The sequence below is a fragment of the Macrotis lagotis genome, chromosome X (genome assembly GCF_037893015.1).
Source record: "Macrotis lagotis isolate mMagLag1 chromosome X, bilby.v1.9.chrom.fasta, whole genome shotgun sequence".
Taxonomy (NCBI): Eukaryota; Metazoa; Chordata; class Mammalia; order Peramelemorphia; family Peramelidae; genus Macrotis; species Macrotis lagotis.
Window position 1 is genome coordinate 93,205,704 of NC_133666.1, and position 14,773 is coordinate 93,220,476.

General features: G+C 35.0%; 1 pseudogene; it reads left to right on the forward strand.

Annotated features, from left to right (window-relative positions):
* The first annotated feature begins 14,027 nt into the window (after positions 1–14,027).
* The window catches only part of LOC141498768 (serine palmitoyltransferase 1-like), a 64,339-nt pseudogene continuing 63,593 nt past the window's right edge, over positions 14,028–14,773 (forward strand).

Consider the following 14,773-nt stretch of genomic DNA (forward strand, 5'->3'; position numbering starts at 1 on the left):
ATCAACAAAAAAAGAAGTAAAGGAATCAATGTGAGTATATGAAATACCCAAATCAAAAAAACAGGTAAGAGTGAAATAATAAAGAAATTTCAAAAGTTTAAGAATTTCAGAAAGCCAAATCCAGCTAGCTGTAAAGGAACATTCAAAGAAAACTGTCCAGGTCTTGAGAAATTCAGAGAAACGTTCTGCCAACATTTTTTTCAGTTTTAGCAAGGCAAAGGGGTTACGTGACTTGCCCAAGGCCACACAGCTGGGTAATTAAGTGTCTGAGGCTGGATTTGAACTCAGATTCTGCTGACTCCAGAGCTGGGGGCCCTATTCACTGAACCACGTTGATTTCCCAACAAATATTTTTTAAGAAAAATTTTAATCCCTTTAAAAAGAATTTTATGAACTGAAGCAAAGGGAAATGAGTAGAAGAAAACAATGTTGTTCGCAGTAAGAGAAATATCATATGACAATTAGCTGTGAATGACATTGCTATTTTAAGAATATAAAGATTCGATTCAACTGTACACTACTTATGATGAAAAATATTATCCATCCAAAGAGAAAAAACTGAATAAAGATTGAAACACATCTTTTTAAATTTCCTTTCTCATCCTTTTCTTCTTTCCTTATTCCATCCATTTTTTGTTTCTTCCTTCCTTACTGCTTCTCTCCTTCTGTCCGCGCTTCCTCCTTCCTTCCCTCCCTCTCTACCTGCATTAGTCCCTTCCTTTCTCCCTCTCACATTCTATCATTACCTCCTTCCTTCCTTCCTCCCCCTCCTTCCTTCCTTCCTTCCTTCATTCCTTCCTTCCTTCCTTCCATCCTTCCATTCTTCCTTTTTTCAATCTTTCCACTCTTTATTCAATTATTACTTTTCTTTTATTTATTTATTCTAGGTTTTCTTTTATATCATAACTACTATGGGCACATGATTTGCATGACTATACAAGTCTAACCTATATCAGACTGATTGCCTTCGAAATAAGGTTGCCATGAGGGAAGGTAGGAGAGGATTTGGAATTCAAATTTTTAAAACAGAATGTTCAAAGCTGTTTTTACATGTAATTTGTTAAAAAATAAATGCTAAATACTTTTTTATAAAAAGGAAGTGACCCCAGAGTAGAGTAAGTACTAGCCAACACTCAAAAATATTATTCTCTGTTGTTTTTTGCAAGCCATTGAGGTTAAGTGACTTGCCTAAGGCCACACAGCTAGGTAATGATTAAGTGTCTGAGTCCGCATTTCAACTCAGGAACTCCTTAGTCCAATGCAGGTACTCTATCCACTGCTGCACCTTTCTGTCCCTATCACAAATATTATTCTCAAGATGATACTTGACATGTTATCATTCAAACTTTCTCTTTTAAAACTTTAAATTAATTTAAACAACGTGATCATGACATTAAAATTATGTATGAAACCAAAATAATAATTGAGATAAATTCCATGCTTTAACAGGAAAAGAGACTTTTTGGGCATCTTATAAAAAAGATAAATAAAGCATTTACGAGCTTCTTAGCACCACATGAAAATTTTAAATTATCTATGTAGCTGGTTACAAAATTTTTGCACAAAGAGGAAGAAGGAAAAACTACTTAATCTATCATCTGTAGATCCACAAAGCAATAAAATAATCATAAGTTCAAGGATTCCATTCAAAAAATTTAAACAAAATTAAGATTTAAAAACCAAATAAATCCCTAAAATTTGAATTTGTCAAAGTAAAGTAAGAGGAAACAAGTTATTATTATGTCAAAGAAAGTGATGATGTTGATTAATGGGTATGAACAAATATCTGCAAAGCTCTTAAAGTAATGTTAAGAAAGGAAATTATATTTCTACAAAAACCATTAAAAAAGACAATGAGAAATGTCAAAGAACAGAATATGAAAGAAAACATTAAAATTAAATTAAAAACTGACCCAAAGAAGCATAAGCAAATAACTTCAAATTAGACAAAAAGTAGGTAAATTCGGAGGAAAAAATCAGCATTAAATGAAATTTAAGGCTGTTTCTCCAAAAAGACAGATAAAATTAATAAATCATTAACTAATGTGACATTTAAAAGGCAAAAATTCATATGCCATAACAAATGAAATAACTGAAAATATAACAAAGCTAAAAGAAAAAACAATGATTACGTCACAGTATATACAGTTGCAGGATAACACAGCTACGAACTAAAAAAGAAATAAAGGAATAAATGTGACCATATGAAATACCCAAATTAAACAAAGGCATGACTGAAATAATAAAGAAATTTCAAAAATTTCAGAATTTCAGAAAGCAAAATAGATCCAGCAATAAAGGATCATTCAATGAAAAATGTCCAGGTCCTGGTGAAATCAGAGAAGAGTTCTGCCAAATTTTTTTAAGTTGTTGCAAGGCAAAATGGTTAAGTGATTTGCCCAAGGCCACACAGCTAGGCAATTACTAAGTTTCTCACTCTCCTGTTGAACTCAGATACTCCTGACTCCAGAGCTGGTGCTCTATAGACTGCACAACCTAGCTGCCCCAATAAATATTTTTTGTTAAAAAAATTAAATCCCTTTAAAAAGTCTCATGCTAACTGATGCAAAGGGAAATGACTAGAACAAAACAATATTGTTCACAGTATGAGAAATATTGTATGAAAATTAGCTGTGAATGATTTCGCTACTTTCAGCAATATAAATATAAAAGACAACTCTAAAGGTCTTAAGATGAAAAGCATTATCCATCCCCAGAGGAAAAAATTGAATACACATTAAAGCACATTTTTTTTGTTTCGTTATTTGTTTTTTTTCTTTTAGGTTTTTGATAGGCCATGGGATTAAGTGGCTTGCCCAAGGCCACACAGCTAGGTAATTATTAAGTGTCTGAGATCTGAATTGAACCCAGGTACTCCTTACTCCAGGGTGGTGCTTTATCTACTGAGCCACCTAGCCACCCCAAAGCACATCTTTTTAAATTTTGTTTTGTATCCTTTACTTCTTTCCATCTTCCATCCATTTTTTGTTTCTTCCTTCCTTCCTGCTTCTCTCCTTCCTTCCTCCCTCCCTCCTTCCTTCTTTCCTCCCTCTCTTCATGCCTTCCTCCCTTCCTTCCTCGCTCTCTCCTTCTATGCTCCCCTCCTTCCTTCCTTCCTTCATTTTGCATTTTGTATTCACTTATTATTTTTCTTCAATTTATTTAATCTATGTTTTCTTTTACATCATGACTACTATGGGTAAATGGTTTCAATGACTACACTTGTCTAACCTATATCAGATTGATTGCCTAAGAAATGAGGGTGAGATGAGTGTAGGTAGGAGAAAAATTGAAACACAATTTTTCAAAATTGAATGTTCAAAGCTGTCTTTACGTGTAATTTGGTAAAAAATAAATGCTAAAAATTTCTTTTTTTTCAAAAAGGAAGGGACCCCAGGGCAGAGTAAGTACTACCCAAGAAGCAAAACTATTAGTGTCTTGTTTTTTGCAAGAGAATGTAGTTAAAGGAGTTGTGCAAGGCCACACAGCTAGGTAATTATTAAGTGTCTGAGTCCGAATTTGATCTTAGACATTCCTGAGTCCAGGGCTGGCACTCTATCCACTGCGCAACCTTGTTGTCCCCATCAAAAATATTATTCTCAAGACGATACTTGACAAGTTACCATTCAAACTTTGTATTTTAAAAATTTCAATTAATTTAATCAATGTGATAATGAAATTAAAATTATGTTTAAGACCAAAATCATAATTGAGAGACATTCTGTACTATAACATGAAAATAGACTTCTTTGGCACCTTGTAAATGAGATAGATAAAGCATTTACAAGTTTCTTCGCACCACATGACAATTTTAAAATTATCTGCGTATCTATTCACAAAGATATTGCACACAGAGGAACAGGAACAAATAATTAATCCATCGCATGAAGATACATAAAGCACTAAAATATTCATTAGTTCAAGGATTACATTCAAAAAATGTAACCAAAATTACGATTTAATAATGAAATAAAACCCTAAAATTTGAATCTGTCAAAGTAAAGTAAGTGGAAGCAAGTTATTATTATGTGAAAGGAAGTGATAATATTGATGAAAGGATATGACCAAATATCTGGAATACTGGTAAAGTAATCTTAAGAAAGGAAATTATATTTCTACAAAAACCCATAACCAAATAGAATAAGAAAAGTCAAAGTACATAATATGCAAGAAAACATTAAAAATTAAATAAAAAATTGACCAAAATAAGCATAAGAAAATAACATTAAATTAGAAGAATTGTAGGCAAATTCGGGGGGAAAATAAGGAATAAATGAAATTTAATGAAATTTAATTTCAAAAGCACAGATAAAATTGATAAATCATTGACTAATTTAACATTAAAAAGGCAGAAATTCATATCACATAACAAATGTATGAATTGAAGATGCAACAAAACTAGAAGAAAAAAGCAAAATTACAACATAAAGTTTCATGATAACACAACTATCAACAAAAAAAGAAGTAAATGAATCAATGTGAGTATATGAACTACGCAAATCTAAAAAAGGTAAGAGTGAAATAATAAAGAAATTTCAAAAGTTTAAGAATTTCAGAAAGCCAAATCCAGCTAGCTGTAAAGGAACATTCAAAGAAAACTGTCCAGGTCTTGAGGAATTGAGAGAAACGTTCTGCCAATATTTTTTTCAGTTTTAGCAAGGCAAAGGGGTTAAGTGACTTGCCATGACCACACAGCTAGGTAATTATTAAGTGTCTGAGACCTGAATTGAACCCAGGTACTCCTTACTCCAGGGTGGTGCTTTATCTACTATGCCACCTAGCCACCCCAAAGCACATCTTTTTAAATTTTCTTTCTTATCCTTTCCTTCTTTCCATCTTCCATCCATTTTTTGTTTCTTCCTTCCTTCCTGCTTCTCTCCTTCATTCCTCCCTCCCTCCCTCCTCCTTTCCTCCCTGTCTTCATGCCTTCCTCCCTTCCTTCCTCCCTCTCTCCTTCCTTCCTATGCTGCCCTCCTTCCTTCCTTCCTTCATTTTGCATTTTGTATTCACTTATTATTTTTTCTTTTATTTATTCAATCTAGGTTTTCTTTTACATCATGACTAATATGGGTAAATGATTTCAATGACTACACATGTCTAACCTATATCAGATTGATTGACTAAGAAATGACGGTGTGATGAAGGTAGGTAGGAGAAAAATTGGAACTCAATTTTTTTTTAATTTTTCTTAAAGGTATTATTTGAGTTTTACAGTTTTCCCCCAATCTTGCTTCCCTCCCCCGACCCCCACCCCACAGATAGCACTCTGTCAGTCTTTACTTTGTTTCCATGTTGTACCTCGATCCAAATTTTGTGTGATGAGAGAGAAATCATATCCTTAAAGAGAACAGAATTCTCAGAGGTAACAAGATAAAAAAATAAGACATCTGGGGTTTTTTTTTCCGAATTAAAGGGAATAGTCCTCATACTTTGTTCAAACTCTACAGCTCCTTATCTGGACACAGATGGTACTCTCCTTTGCAGACAGCCAAAAATTGTTCCCAATTGTTGCGCTGATGGAATGAGCAAGTCCTTCAAGGTTGAATATCACTGCCATGTTGCTGTTAGGGTCTACAGTGTTTTTCTGGTTCTGCTCATCTCACTCAGCATCAGTTCATGCAAATCCCTCCCGGTTTCCCTGAAAGCCCATCCCTCCTGATTTGTAATAGAACAATAGTATTCCATGACATACATATACCACAGTTTGCTAAACCATTCCCCAATTGAAGGACATTTACTGGATTTCCAATTCTTTACCACCACAAACAGGGCTGCTATAAATATTTTTGTACAAGTAATGTTTTTAACCTTTTTCCTCATCTCTTCAGGGTATAGACCCAGTAGTGGTTTTGCTGGGTCAAAGGGTATGCACATTTTTGTTGCCCTTTGGGCATAGTTCCAAATAGCTCTCCAGAAGTGTTGGATGAGTTCACAGCTCCACCAACAGTGTAATAAAGTCCCAGATTTCCCACATCCCTTCCAACAATGATAATTATCCTTCCTGGTCATACTGGCCAATCTGAGAGGTGTGAGGTGGTACCTCAGAGAAGCTTTAATTTGCATTTCTCTAATAATTAATGATTTAGAGCATTTTTTCATATGGATATGGATTGCTTTGATCTCCTCATCTGTAAATTGCCTTTGCATATCCTTTGACCATTTGTCAATTGGGGTATGGCTTTTTGTTTTAAAAATATGACTAAGTTCTCTGTATATTTTAGAAATGTATCCTTTGTCAGAATCATTAGTTGTAAAGATTGTTTCCCAATTTACTACTTTTCTTTTGATTTTGATTACATTGGTTTGACCTGTGCAAAAACTTTTTAATTTAATGTAATCAAAATCATCTAATTGGTTTTTAGTGATGTTCTCCAACTCTTCCTTAGTCATAAACTGTTCCCCTTTCCATAGATCTGACAGGTAGATTAGTCCTTGATCTTCTAATTTGCTTATAGTATTGTTTTTTATGTCTATGTCCTGTAACCATTTGGATCTTATCTTGGTAAGGGGTGTGAGGTGTTGGTCTAATCTAAGTTTCTTCCATACTAACTTCCAATTACCCCAGCAGTTTTTATCAAAGAGGGAGTTTTTATCCCAATGGCCATACTCTTTGGGTTTATCAAACAGCAGATTACTATAATCCTCTCCTGCTTTTACACGTAGTCTATTCCACTGGTCCACTACTCTATTTCTTAGCCAATACCAAACAGTTTTGATGACTGATGCTTTATAATATAATTTTAGATTAGGGTAGTACTAAGCCACCTTCATTTGCATTTTTTTCATTAAGCTCCTGGCAATTCTTGACTTTTTATTTCTCCATATAAATTTACTTACAATTTTTTTCTAACTCATTAAAGTAATTTTTTGGAATTTTGATTGGTAGGGCACTAAACAGATAGTTTAGTTTTGGTAGAATTGTCATTTTTATTATATTAGCTCTAACTATCCATGAGCAGTTGATATTTGCTCAGTTATTTAAATCTCATTTAATTTGTGTGAGAAGTGTTTTATAATTGTTTTCAAAAAGATTCTGAGTCTGTCTTGGCAAATAGATTCCCAAATATTTTACACTCTCTGAGGTTACTTTGAATGGAATTTCTCTTTCTAGCTTTTCCTGCTGTTTCTTGCTAGTCATATAAAGGAAAGTAGAGGATTTATGGGGGGTTATTTTATAACCTGCAACATTGCTAAAATTGCTAATTGTTTCCAGTAGTTTTTTAGATGATTTCTTCGGATTCTCTAGGTAGACCATCATGTCATCTGCGAATAGTGAGAGTTCTGTCTCTTCCTACCCAATTCTAATTCCTTTAATTTCTTTTTCTTCTCTAATTGCTGATGCTAACATTTCTAATACAATACTGAATAGTAGTGGTGATAATGGGCACCCTTGTTTAACCCCTGATGTTATTGAGAATACCTCTAGCCTCTCCCCATTGAGTATAATGCTTGTTGATGGTTTCAGATAGATACTGCTCATTATTTTTAGGAACAGTCCATTTATTCCTACACTCTCTAGTGTTTTTAATAGGAATGGATGCTGTATTTTGTCAAAAGCTTTTTCAGCATCTATTGATAGGATCATATGGTTTTTGATAGTTTAGTTATTTATATAATTGAGTATACTAACAATTTTCCTAATATTGAACCAACCCTGCATTCCGGGAATAAATCCTACTTGATCATAATGTATTAGCCTAGTGATGACTTGTTGTAGTCATTTTGCTAAGATTTTATTTAGGATTTTTGCATCTATATTCATCAGGGAAATAGGTCTATAATTTTCTTTCTCTGTTTTAACTCTTCCTGGTTTAGGTAGCAGTACCATATTGGTTTCATAGAAAGAGTTAGGCAGAGTTCTATCTTTCCCTATTTTTCCAAAGAGTTTATATAGGATTGTAAACAATTGTTCCTTAAATGTTCGGTAGAATTCACTTGTGAATCCATCAGGCCCTGGAGATTTTTTTTAGGGAATTCACTAATGGCTTGTTGAATTTCTTTTTCTGAGATAGGGTTGTTCAGGTATTTAATCTCTTCTTCATTTAACCTGGGAAACTTTTACTTTTGTAAATATTCATCCATTTCACTTAGATTATCAAATTATTGGCATAAAGTTGGGCAAAATAGTTTTGAATTATTACTTTAATTTCCTCCTCATTGGTGGTGAGTTCACCTTTTTCATTTATAATACTAGCAATTTGGTTTTCTTCTTTGTTTTTTTAATCAAATTGGCCAGAGGTTTATCAATTTTATTGTCTTTTTCATAATACCAACTTTTGGTTTTATTTATTAATTCAATTGTGTTTTTGATTTCAATTTTATTAATTTCTCCTTTGATTTTTAAAATTTCTAATTTGGTATTTGATTAGGGATTTTTGATTTGTTCTTTCTCTATTTTTTTTAGTTGCATGTTTAGTTCACTGATTTCCTCTTTCTCCATTTTATTCATATAAGCATTTAGAGCTATAATATATCCCCTGAGAGTTGCTTTGAATGAATCCCATAGGTTTTGGTATGTTGTTTCATTATTATCATTATCTAGGATAAAATGGTTAATTCTTTCTATAATTTGTTTTTTGGTCCACTCATTTTTTAAGATGAGGTTATTCAGTTTCCAAGTTGCTCTGGGTCTATATCTCCTTGGCCCAGTATTGCATATGACTTTTATTGCATTGTGATCTGAGAAAGATGTATTCGCTATTTCTGCCTTTCTGCAGTTGATCATTAAGTTTTTATGTCCTAGTACATGGTCAATTTTTGTATAAGTTCCATGTACTGCAGAGAAAAAGGTATATTCCTTCCTATCCCCATTCGGTTTCCTCCATAAGTCTACCATATCTAATTTTTCTAACAATCTATTTACCTCCCTAATTTCTTTCTTGTTTGTTTTATGATTTGATTTATCTAGATCTGATAGCGGGAGGTTGAGGTCTCCTACTAGTAGAGGTTTGCTGTCTATGTCTTCCTGTAATTCTTTTAGCTTCTCCTCTAAGAATTTGGGTGCTGTCCCACTGGGTGCATATATATTCAATATTGAAATGACTTTATTGTCTATGGTACCTTTTAGGAGGATAAACTTTCCTTCCTTAACTCTTTTTACACTATCTATTTTTGCTGATGCTTTGTCTGAGATAAGGATTGTTACCTCTGCTTTTTTTACTTCAGCTGAAGCAAAATATATTTTGCTCCAACCTTTTACCTTTACTCTATATGTATCTCTCTGCTTCAAACGAGTTTCTTGTAAGCAGCATATTGTAGGATTCTGGTTTTTAATCCACTCTGTTATTTGCTTATGTTTTAAGGGAGAGTTCATCCCATTCACATTTAAGGTTATGATTACTAATTCTTTATTGCCCTCTGTGCTATCTTCCCTCTGCTTGTATTTTTCCCCCTTTCCCCCCCTTTTATCCATATTCCCCAGAATTTTGTTTCTGAATACCACCCCCTTCAGTGTGTTTGCCCTCCTATATCACTCCCTCCTCTTTCTTCCCCCTTTCCCTGTTCCCTTTCCTTCCTTTTGTTACTTCCCTTTATTTCCTCCACTCCCCTTCCCTTTCTCTGTCCCCCCTCCCCTTTTCCCCTTTTACTTCTTAAAGGTTAGATGTTTTATAAGTTAACTGAGTATGTGTAAGTTGACTTTAAGCCAAGTCTGATGAGAAGAAGATTCGGGTGTTTGTCCTCTACTCCTTTCTTCCCCTCTATTACCATAGGTTTTTATACCTCTTAATGTAATGAGATTTGTCCCACTCAATCCCCTCCCTCCTCCCGTATCTTTCCTGTCCCCCTTTTTAGGGAGGTAGTGTATTTTTTTTTACATCATTCTATATACGTCATAGAAAATTCTGAGTGTCTGACCCTTATAGTTCGGTATATTCTGTTGAATAGAGTCCAAATTCCTGAGAGTTATTAGAGTCCTTCTCCCCAGTGGAGTTAAAGCCAGTTACATCCCATTAGATATCAATCTCACGGATAGGTCATAGATGTCCAGCATTTCTGGCTAGGTATATTCTCTCTGTTAGAGTTACATTTCTCAGGATTTATGAGAGTCTCCTGCCCCCCCCCCCATGCTGGGATATAGCCAGTTTCAACTTGCTGGATTGCATTTTTTTCCTTTTACTGCCCCCCCCCCTTTTTTACCTTTTCATGTGTCTCTTGAACCTCCTGTTTCATATCCAAATTTTCTGTTTAGCTCTGGTCTTTTCATCAGAAATTTTTGAAATTCTTCCATTTTGTTAAATGTCCATCTTTTTCCTTTGAAGAGAAGGCTCAGCTTTGCAGGAAAGTAGATTCTTGGCTGCATTCCAAGCTCCCATGCTCTTCTAAATATCTCATTCCAGGCACTTCGATCCCTTAAAGTTGATGCAGCCAGGTCCTGTGTGATCCTTACTGTGGCTCCTTGATATTTAAATTGTTTCTTTCTGGCTGCTTGCAGTATTTTCTCTTTTATCTGATAGTTCTGGAGGTTGGCCACAAAATTCTTTGGTGTTTTCCTTTTAGGATCTTGTTCTGGTGGGGATCGATGTACTCTTTCAATAACTACTTTGCCCTCCGATTCCATGAGGTCAGGGCAGTTTTCCATCACTAGATCCTGTAATATTAGGTCCAGGCTTTTTTTCTCTTCAATGTTTTCAGGAAGTCCTATAATTTTCAGGTTTCCCCTCCTTGATCTATTCTCGAGGTCAGTGGTTTTGTTGATGAGGTATTTCACATTTGCTTCTATTTTTTCTATTTGTTGATTTTGTTTAACTGACTCTTGCTGTCTCGTGGAGTCATTAGTTTCTGTAGACTCCATTATTTTTTGGGGGGAGGAGTTTTCTTCATTAACCTTTTCCAATTGGTCGATTCTACTTTTCAAAGAGCTTTCCATTAGACCAATTGAGGTTTTAAGAGAATTAATTTCTTTTTGCATTTGCTCATTTGAGGGTCTGAGAGAGTTATTCTCATTTTGCAAGGTATTAATTGTCTCCCCCAAATTCTCCAGTTGATTTTTAAACTCCTTCCTTATTTCTTCAAGGAAGTCTTTCTGTGCTGGAGACCAGATTGTATTCTCCTCAGAGGTTCCAGGTCTCTCTGGGTTGGGGTCTTTCCCTTCCAGGAATTTTTCTATGGATCCACCTTTCCACTGACCCTTCTTCATTATGCTAAGACCTTGAGTTGGGTGGGGCTGGTTCACATAGGCTTGGGATCTCTAAAGGCTTTACTGAGTGCAGTTTCTCTGGATAGCCAGTAGGAGGAGCTGGTTGCCCTCTGTGGGGTATCTGTGTCCTTGGTTGCAAGGCCTTCTCCCTTTGCTTGAGGGAGGGAATTGGAGCTATTGAATTCTTTTGCCTTCAATCAATGATGGTCTTTACCCTGGCCTGAGGTGATTCCTCAGCTGGGCTGGTTCTTTTGCTCACACACCTGGGCCTGAGGCAGAAATAATTTGCATTTGTTTGGGAGGAGACCTCAGTGCAATGGAGGAGTGGGGTCAGAGTTTCTCAGACCTGAGGAGCCCAGGGATGGTGTCCACAGCTGTCCTGCACCGGACCTCTCCACGCAGCCCCTTCTCCAAGCACCAGGGGGACAGCCCCAATACCAGTGCCTCTGCTTCCCCGCAGACCCAAGCCGCCTTCATCCAGCCCCACCGCTAATCCAGCAGGTACGGCTATCAGAACCTCAGACTCCAGGTTCGATTCAGCTGTTGGTCTGGCTGATCTTCCCTGGGAGCTCAGACTCACCTGCCCCGGTACTCAGCCAAGGCTGCTGTGGAAGACAAATCCTGAGGTAGATTTTCCTCTCCTGGCTTTTCTTTCTGGGTTTCCTGGTTCGGATTTCTTTTAAGAGGTTTGTTTCATGTGATAGATGGGGAAGAGATCAGGAGACTTTAGAACTGTGCCTGTCTTCTCTCCGCCATCTTCTGCTCACTGGAATTCAGTTTTTTAAAACTGAATGTTCAAAGCTGTTTTTACATGTAATTTGGTAAAAAATAAATACTAAAAATATCTTTTTTTTTTTTCAAAAAGAAAGACACCCCAGGGTAGAGTAAGTACTACCCAAGAGGCAAAAATATTAGTGACTTGTTTTTTGCAAGAGAATGTAGTTAAATGACTTGCGCAAGGCCACACAGCTAGGTAATTATTAAGTGTCTGAGTCCGCATTTGATCTTAGGCATTCCTGAGTCCAGGACAGGCACTCTACCCACTGTGCAACCTTGTTGTCCCCATCAAAAATATTATTCTCAAGACGATACTTGACAAGGTACCATTCAGACTTTCTATTTTAAAATTTTTAATTAATTTAATCAACGTGATAATGAAATTAAAATTATGTTTACAACCAAAATCATATTCGTGAGAAATTCCGTACTATAACATGAAAATAGACTTCTTTGGCATCTTGTAAATGAGATAGATAAAGCATTTACAAGTTTCTTGGCACCACATGAAAATTTTAAAATTATCTACGTATCTGTTCACGAAGATATTGCACACAGAGGAACAGGAACAAGTACTTAATCCATCGCATGTAGATCCAGAAGAGGATTACATTCAAAAAATGTAACCAAAATTACGATTTAGTAACGAAATAAAACCCTAAAATTTGAATCTGTCAAAGTAAAGCAAGTGGAAGCAAGTTATTATTATGTGAAAGGAAGTGATAATGTTGATGAAAGTATATGACCAAATATCTGGAATACTGCTAAAGTAATCTTAAGAAAGGAAATTATATTTCTACAAAAAACCATAACAAAATAGAATAAGAAAAGTCAAAGAACAGAATATGCAAGAAAACATTAAAAATTAAATAAAAAATTGACCAAAATAAGCATAAGCGAATAACTTTAAATTAGAAGAATTGTAGTCAAATTTGGGGGAAAAATAAGGAATAAATGAAATTTAATGCTGGTTTCTTCAAAAGCACAGATAAATCATTGACTAATTTAACATTAAAAAAGGCAGAAATTCATATCACATAACAAATGTATGAATTGAAGATGCAACAAAACTAGAAGAAAAAAGCATAATTACAACATAAACTTTCATGATAACACAACTATTAACAAAAAAAAGAAGTAAAGGAATCAATGTGAGTATATGAAATACCCAAATCAAAAAAAGGAAAGAGTGAAATAATAAAGAAATTTCAAAAGTTTAAGAATTTCAGAAAGCCAAATCCAGCTAGCTGTATAGGAACATTCAAAGAAAACTGTCCAGGTCTTGAGGAATTCTGAGAAACGTTCTGCCAATATTTTTTTCAGTTTTAGCAAGGCAAAGGGGTTAAGTGACTTGCCCAAGGCCACACAGCTGGGTAATTATTAAGTGTCTGAGGCTGGATTTGAACTCAGATTCTCCTGACTCCAGAGCTGGTGCGCTATTCATTGTACCACGTTGCTGTCCCAATAAATAGTTTTTAAGAAAAATTTTAATGGCTTTAAAAAGAATTTTATGAACTGAAGCAAAGGGAAATGAGTAGAAGAAAACAATGTTCACAGTAAGAGAAATATCATATGATAATTAGCTGTGAAGGACGTTGCTATTTTCAGCAATATAAAGATTCAATTCAACTGTAAACTACTTATGATGAAAAATATTATCCATCCAAAGAGAAAAAACTGAATACAGATTGAAAAACATCTTTTTAAATTTTCTTTCTCATCCTTTTCTTCTTTCCTTCTTCCATCCCTTTTTTGTTTCTTCCTTCCTTACTGCTTCTCTCCTTCTGTCCGCGCTTCCTCCTTCCTTCCCCCCTCCCTACCTGCCTTACTCCCTTCCTTTCTCCCTCTCACATTCTGTCATTACCTCCTTCCTTCCTAACTCCCCCTCCTTTCTTCCTTCTTTCCTTCATCCCTTCCTTCCTTCCTTCCTTCCTTCCTCCCATTCTTCATTTCTTCCTTTCTTCCATCTTTCCACTCTGTATTCAATTGTTACTTTTCTTGTATTTATTTAGTCTAGGTTTTCTTTTACATCATAACTACTATGGGTTTATGATTTGCATGACTATACAAGTCTAACCTATATCAAACTGATTGCCTTCGAAATAGGGTTGCGATGAGGGAAGGTAGGAGAGTATTTGGAATTCAAATTTTTAAAACAGTATGTTCAAAGCTGTTTTTACATGTAATTTGTTAAAACGTAAATGCGAAATATTTTTTATAAAAAGGAAGTGACCCAGAGTAGAATAAGTACTACTCAACACTCAAAAATATTATTCTCTGTTTTTTTTTTTTGCGAGGCCATTGAGTTTAAGTGACTTGCCTAAGGCCACACAGCTAGGTAATGATTAAATGTCTGAGTCCGCATTTCAACTCAGGCACTCCTGAGTCCAATGTAGGTACTCTATCCACTGCTCCACCTTTCTGTCCCCATCACAAATATTATTCTCAAGATGATACTTGACAAATTATCATTCAAACTTTGTCTTTTAAACCTTCCAATTAACTTAAACAACGTGATCATGATATTAAAATTACGTATAAAATCACAATAATAGTTGAGATAAATTCCATACTTTAAGAGGAAAAGAGACTTTTTTGGACATCTTCTAAATGAGATAGATAAAGCATTTACAAGCTTCTTAGCACCACATGAAAATTTTAAAATTATCTTTGTATCTGGTCACAAAGATATTTCACAAAGAGAAACAAGGAAAAACTACTTAATCCATCATTTGTAGATCCATAAAGCAATAAAATATTCACCATTTCAAGGATTACATTCAAAAAATTTAAACAAAATTAAGATTTAAAAATGAAATAAATCCCTAAAATTTGAATCTGTCAAAGTAAAGTAAGAGG